This window comes from Nothobranchius furzeri, chromosome 5 (assembly GCF_043380555.1).
Source record: "Nothobranchius furzeri strain GRZ-AD chromosome 5, NfurGRZ-RIMD1, whole genome shotgun sequence".
NCBI classification, from domain to species: Eukaryota; Metazoa; Chordata; class Actinopteri; order Cyprinodontiformes; family Nothobranchiidae; genus Nothobranchius; species Nothobranchius furzeri.
The window spans coordinates 5,246,301-5,252,890 of record NC_091745.1 but is presented as its reverse complement, the minus strand read 5'-3'; positions in this window follow the sequence as shown (position 1 = coordinate 5,252,890).

The following is a 6,590-nucleotide window of genomic DNA, read 5'->3' as shown; positions in this document are numbered from 1 at the left end:
GCAGGCCATTTTCCTCCAGCGCTGCTGGTGTTTTGTTACTTAGCAGGATGTGAAGCATAAATAAAGATGGTGGAGGCATGCCCACACTGGCGGGTCACTGGAATCTGTCATTCACAAAAAAAAAACAGACGTTTAGTTGGACTGGATGACTGAAAGCAGGATGTCTTTACTGCATTGTTCAAAAATGTAAAGCAAGACACTGAAAGATTTCAAAGTTTAAGCCAAAACCTTCATCTGGAGTTTTTTTTTTTTTGTGACAATTTATTAACTTTAAAAATTGGAACGTGTCCATTGCAATATTTTGGTTCCTGCATCACCTCATGAATGTCTACAAACGTACAGTCAGGTCCATAAATATTGGGACATCGACACAATGCTAACATTTTTGGCTCTATACACCACAACGGATATCAAATGAAACGAACAAGATGTGCTTTAACTGCAGACTGTCAGCTTTTATTTGAGGGTATTTACATCCAAATCAGGTGAACGGTGTAGGAACAACCAACAGTTTGCATATGTGCCTCCCACTTGTTAAGGGTCCAAATGTAATGGGACAACTGGCTTCTCAGCTGTTCCATGGCCAGGTGTGTGTTATTCCCTCATTATCCCAATTACAATGAGCAGACAAAAGGTCCAGAGTTCATTTCAAGTGTGCTATTTGCATTTGGAATCTGTTGCTATCAGTGAAGCAAGCCATCATTAGGCTGAAACAACAAAAGAAACCTATCAGAGAGATGGCAAAAACATTAGGCATGGCCAAAACAACAGTTTGGAACATTCTCTAAAAGAAGGAACGCACCGGTGAGCTCAGCAACACCAAAAGACCCGGAAGACCACGGAAAACAGCTGTGGTGGATGACTGAAGAATCCTTTCTCTGGTGAAGAAAATATATATTTATGGACCTGACTGTACATCAGTTCCCATAATCAGCTCATTCGTACATAAATCCAATGGTGTCCTGCTCGGCCATATCTGCTCATCTTTCAGTGCTGTTTTCTGTTGGATGTGTTAATTGCACCTGCATGGTGTCCTATAACCAGCCAGAAGCCCTGTTTATGGTTATCAGTCACCTAACTACACAGGTCGTTGCAGCTCGAGCTCTTGGTCGGGCGCCAGCATCCTATTGGCTGGCTGGCAGTGAGGCGGAACAGAGATGAGTGACAGCTTACAGGGAAGTGGTGCAGAGGTGAGCGTAGACCGCGCCACTGACAACACTCGGCTTCATTCATCCTACAGGGGTGGAGGTTTTTGATCACAGCTGCTTTAACTGCTTTCATGTTCAAAAACATTTGTTTACAAGAAAACTACACATGAATGTGTTTTTGTTGAGTTGATCAGGGCAATTAGTAGAAAGGTATTCTCAGAACAACAAAACAGTTAGATTATCCTAGAGATTGATATTTTGGTCTGAATGAAGATGGATCATAATTCTTTAACTCCAGATGAAGTTGAGCCTTCATGAGGGGAACCAGTGGACTCGTGCACAGATTTTTCAGGCATCACCGCCGGCTGCAACTACACATTTTTGCTCTTTAACTTGCAACATTTCCAGTTGTTTGAGACACTGATCTAAAGTGCAGGACTGCCACCGGTTTGAACGGACAGTGAATGAGCAGCGAGCAGGAATGTGACCAGCGAAGTCTTCTTGATGTCTCCAGAAGGGGCCGTGATGTGCTGCTACCTGCCCATGCACATCTGTCTGCTCTCCGTCTTCCTCTCAATGGCACCCTCGTCTTAGATCATCTCCTCTTCCTCCACGCTTGAGTTGCACTTGGCTTGCATGGGAAAAAACTGCGGCCCGGCTCTCGCCTCTCTTCCCCCTGGCACTTTGATCTCTCAAGTGTGATTGCTCTTGGATTGTGGCCGCTTTCCCTTGAAGGTTTTGACATGAAAAGCAGACTGGGCTCTCAGGTTTATCCCGTGGCCGGTGATCCAGGACTAAAACAATCAACTAGCTCTCTGTGAGATACTATTACCAGGGAGAGTGGGGCACCAGCCATAGGGGCTTCCTCAGCCATGAAATACACTTTTTGTCCAAGTTACAAACACATTCTAGGTGTGTTGATTGAATTATCCCAATCCGTGCTGCAACTAATAGATTTGTGCACACAGTTGGCAGCAGAAATCCATAATTAAGCAGCTAGAGAATGCAGCGCTGATGTGTTTGCACAAAGTTAGACAAAATAATCCAATATTTGTAATGAATTAAAAAGAAATGAGACCAGTGATTGCAGCTGAGATTGACCCAATCCGATAAGTATAATGTGACAAGTCATTAAGAGCAGAAGCGTAAGTGACAACCCTCAAGCCTCACTTATACTTTCATTAAATATTGAAGATGTGCTCATTGCTGTTCCAGCCTGAAAATTACACCACACAGATAAATTCCCGTGACGGCGGCGCTGACGATAATCGTCCATCTTTGTGTGACATTTGGCAGAACGCTTGTTTTATGAGCTGGAGAGTCGTGGTAGTAGATGAGAAAGAATAATAATCTGTAGTGTTCATGATCACCATTATATGAGATCTTATCACACTGAGGGCAGATAGTTAATCCACTTCGGCCATGTCTGGGGGGGGGGGGGGGGGGGGTAAATAGCTTACACAATTTAATTAAAAATTCAGCTCACTGACTGTTTTTCTGTTGCAACTTCAAAGCTATGGAGAATAGAGCGAGCTAAACCTGTTGAGAGTTTAAATAATAACGTTTGATGTCATTTTGTTTAACCTACTGTCATGTTTTCCTTTCTGACCATGTGAATGTTTTCACAACAGGAAGTTATCTTCACACACACACGCACGCACACACACACACACACACGCACACACACACACACACTTCAGATTCAGCGATGAAAGCTGTATAAAAGCCAATTTCTGCAACACAGTGCGCTATAACTTTGAAGCCTTGATGATGAGATGCGCTCAGATCTCTCAAGACAAACTTAAGGAATTTGGGTGTTTTTGACCAATCAATGTCTCTTGAAGGTCACTCAAAAATGTTGGTCCGAAACAGTTTTTATCACTTAGAGAAATAGCTCCAAACTGAGAAGGTTGGTGTCAAAACATGAACTTGAAATGGTTCTCCATGCCTTTATCTCCTCCCGTCTAGATGACTGTAACACGCTCTTCACATGTTTTAACAAAAAAGCAGCCCTGGACCACCTTCAGTTGGTCCAGAACTCTGCAGCGAGGCTCCTAACTGGAGCAAACAGAAGAGCACACATCACTCCTGTTCTAATGTCTCTACACTGGTTACCCGTTAACTTTAGAGTTCATTTTAGAATCCTGACTAGAACTTTCAGGCCTCTACATGGTCAAGCTCCTCCCTACATTACTGAACTGTTAAAGCCGTATGCTCCAACCCGAGCGGCGAGCCGTCAGGTCCACACACCAGAACCTTCTAGAAGTTCCAAAGACCAGATACAAAAGTCGAGGTGATCGCTCCTTTCAGGCTGTTCTTCCTTTATCCTTACGTAGCATTGACAGTCTTGACACTTAAAAACAGCTAAAGACCCTTTTATTTAAAGCTGCTTTTACATCATTTTTTTTCTCATGTTTAACTCAGATTTGTAATCTTCTTAGATCTGTTTATGAAATTCTGTAATTTTGTGACCTTATTTTCTCTGATGTTAATCTATTTCTGTTTTGAGATCATTATGATTTTATGACTTTGTTTTAATCTATGTGAAGCACTTTGTGATTCGATGTCTGTGATAAGTGCTATACTACTAGCTAACTTACAATCACGACTCAGTATCCCATAATTATGACTCTGAAACCTATAAAACATATAACATCTTTTCTTTGTTCTGTGTGAACCTTCCATTGTTTTAATTCTTTTTTAAACACAGCGTAGTAGAAGATTTATTTCTACCTTTATTGCTGACAGGTTTGGGCCAACACAGTAGCCTTTCTCAGAGCACTCAGGAAGGCTACAGCGTTAGCCTAAAGCTGTCAGCAAAAACAGGTAAAAACTAATCTACTACGCTGTGTTAAACAATAATCTTTAAATGGGATTAGAATGGCTTCATTATGAATTTGTTTGATAATTAGGGCTTTATTTTTCTTTGAAATAACTTTTTAAATATCATAACTGAACTTGCATTTATGAATTTGAGAAATAATTTTTCTTTATGTACCATAAGACCTTTATAAACACTTTATAAATGCTTTATAAACGCTTTACCATAGCTGCAGCGTACAGGAAAAGAACAAAGGCATTACTAGCTAATACACACATCTCAGCATCACACTTAGGGAGAATGAGATTCAGCTGCTGCTGCAGAGAAAATAAACACTTCCTTTTACTAACTTTAATTGAAGTAGTTGTCATTTTGCCCAGAAAAGGTTTAAAATGTAAACATGCATGATAGAAGATTTGAGATGTGAGTGACCTAAATTGTTTAAGTTTTTATTTTGTTATGAGAGGGGGACAGCATACACTAGTATTGGTTTTTATGCATATCGGAAATGAAGTGTCCGACAACATCGGTGAATCAGATATCGGTTAAAAAGCCATTATCAAGCATCCCTAGTTACTGATGTTCAAATATAACCTCGCTGGTCATAATTATGGCTTTGAAACCTAAAATATTTAAATTGTATCTCTTAGTTAAAATGTTTAAGTCATATCAACTTTGAAACTCATCATTACGACACACATGTGATGTTTTTTTAGGCTCTCGTGTGGCCGTAGGCTTTCAGATAGACTACGGCCAAGAGCTCCAACACAAGGTTGCATAAAAACGAATCAGGATGTCATAGTGACACCTGGTTCATTCGTTTCAGACCAGTTAAAGCAGATGATCAGAGATAAAAGCTCTTATAACGTCCACATGAGAATAAAGAGATAATTAAAGGGGTTTCTGACTTGCTAATGCGGTCTGTTGGTTGATAGAAAACCTATGTTTGGTGTTCTGAAACGACTTTTTAACGGCAAACATCTACGTGACACAAGTTATTTTAAACGCTTACCATTTCTCCTGATGGCTGATTTTGAAAACCTCACCTGTTGGGAGATTTCAGGTGTTCGTTTTGCACGACTGATGAGAACGAGCTTAAACACGTCCGTTTGGAGGTAAAGATGTGGAAGAGGCATCACGTTGGTGTCATGCTAAAACCACAGACAATGCACATGCTCCAGCTGCAGGTGAGGGTCTGTGAGTGATTCGATAGCTGCGGCTTTAGCTGTAGAGCTCCGGTGTTGTCATCCAGAGAGTAGAAAAACCAACACAGCTTGGTTTTATCCACAAACAGTTTTGTCCTAATGCCTCCTCCAATCATCCACAAGAAGGTCTTTTGAGCCACGGCTATCAGAATGTCCCCTGCTGGTTTTCACCAATTTTGTCCTCGATTATCCGGCTCAATGGGCATTAAAGGATCCAGGCACGAACAAACACCATAGTTTGGGAGTGAGGAAGTGGAGTCTGCTGTAAGTCACTGTGTGCCAGGGCCAAACGGAGATGGCTATTCACTCATCTGTCACAACACACGGGTGTTTATTTAGCCACAACTCAAACTAGACACTTTAAGTCTTCTTTTTTGTTTGTCTAAAGACCCATGAAATGATTTATGTCTGTCTGTCTGTCTGTCTAACTCACCTCCTGACGTATGCTTAAAAAGTCCATTTAAAAAGGACAAAAGGTTATTTTGATTAACTAACCAGGTTGATACTTTTTTATCATCTGTTCTTTGTATATTTGCATAAACCTTTACTTTGAAAGAATGGTAATTAATTAATTAGCAGCCAATCAATATCCATATTAGTGGACTACTAAGTCTGAATTAGTCATTAATAAGCTAGTATTAAGTGCTTATTACCAATGCTGCAATTCTAATATTAACAGGCCATAAATTAAGAGTTTTATCTAAATAAGCCACTCATAATACTTTGTTAACTGAAAGTAAATGGTTTGTTGCTGATTAACACACATACTAATCAGCTCAAATCAATATGTGGCTTTAAAGAGCAAGTCACCCCCAAAATCAACATTTTTTTCTGATAAACTATATAAATGTGTGTCTAATCATGCTGTGGACACGTGTAGTCAATAGTTTTGCACTTTAGTGCATTTTAGTTAAAATTCAAATTTTCTGCCTAAAACCGTCAGTGTTCTGCCGTTGTCAGGTAAAAACTTTGCACTGCATTTGAATTTAAATCTGCCATCGCTAATGGATAAGAGGTACTCTAGAACGTTAGCTGGTACCATATGATGTCACAATGTCGTTGTGAGTCTGTGTGTGTGTGTGTTTGCTAGCGACTCCGCCCTCTCGGTTTGCTAAGCAACAGCATTTTTCAAACAGGAAGTGGGAGAGGAGTGATACTCTGGTAGGGGGTGACTTGCACTTTAAATAAGTAATTTAAGGGGAATAGTTATTCTGCATTAATAACCAAAAATATTGTGTTCTGGTATTATGTAAATAAACACCAAACTCCACATGTTGATAGAGCCTAAACAACAGTCAATTAACAACTAGTAAGCAAGAATATGTTCTCCATTCTAAAGTCAAGAGTTTGTTCATACCTAATTACTAGTAGTTTAGTATTAATTAACCACTTAAAGGCAATAATAGGTTCCCCTTG